The sequence below is a fragment of the Sinocyclocheilus grahami genome, unplaced genomic scaffold (genome assembly GCF_001515645.1).
Source record: "Sinocyclocheilus grahami isolate Dianchi unplaced genomic scaffold, SAMN03320097.WGS_v1.1 scaffold674.1, whole genome shotgun sequence".
Taxonomy (NCBI): Eukaryota; Metazoa; Chordata; class Actinopteri; order Cypriniformes; family Cyprinidae; genus Sinocyclocheilus; species Sinocyclocheilus grahami.
In genome coordinates this window covers 341,499-342,396 of record NW_015505853.1, presented here as the reverse complement: position 1 = coordinate 342,396, position 898 = coordinate 341,499, and positions in this window count along the sequence as shown.

Below are 898 nucleotides of genomic sequence, written 5' to 3'. Positions count from 1 at the left end.
TAGCAGTATTTTAAACCATAGAATGGTAAACTTCCTTAACGAGCATAATGTCCTGAGCCCAAGTCAGATTGGCTTCCTTCCAAATCACAGAACTACTGACCACATTTACACCCTACACACCCTAATCAATAAACACTTAAAACAGACCAAAAATTTAAAAAATGTTTTTTGTCGATTTCAAAAAAGCTTTTGATTCTATTTGGCATGACGGATTATATTATAAGCTTTTACAAAGTGGTGTAGGGGGTAAAGTTTTTGACATTATAAAATCAATGTATTCAAACAACAAATGTGCAATCCGCATTGGCAACAAACATACAGAACCCTTCACCCAGAAAAGAGGAGTGCAGCAGGGCTGTAGCCTGAGTCCAACACTGTTTAACATTTACATTAATGAATTAGCGGTGCAGTTAGAACAGTCTACAGCCCCTGGACTCACTCTACAAGACAAAAACATCAAGCTTTTGCTGTACGCAGATGATCTGGTGCTGCTGTCACCAACCCCACAGGGACTACAGCAGCACCTGGACCTGCTGGACAACTACTGCCAGAACTGGGCCCTGGCAGTAAACCTCAAAAAGACCAACATTATGGTCTTTCAGAAAAAGTCTGCACCGGCCTAGAACACACGATGCAGTACACTTACCTCAGCCTGATCATCACTGCATCGGGGAGTTTCAGTTTGGCAGTGAATGCTCTCAAAGATAAAGCTCGAAGAGCTCTATACGCAATCAAGAAAAAAAATTCCAAAATATTGAAATACCGCTTCCAATTTGGTGTAATATCTTTGATGGTGTGATTCAGCCCATAGCGTATGGAAGTGAGGTTTGGGGTCCACTCAGTGATCAGAGCCACACTAGATGGGACAAACATCCAACAGAAGCCCTACACACAGAAT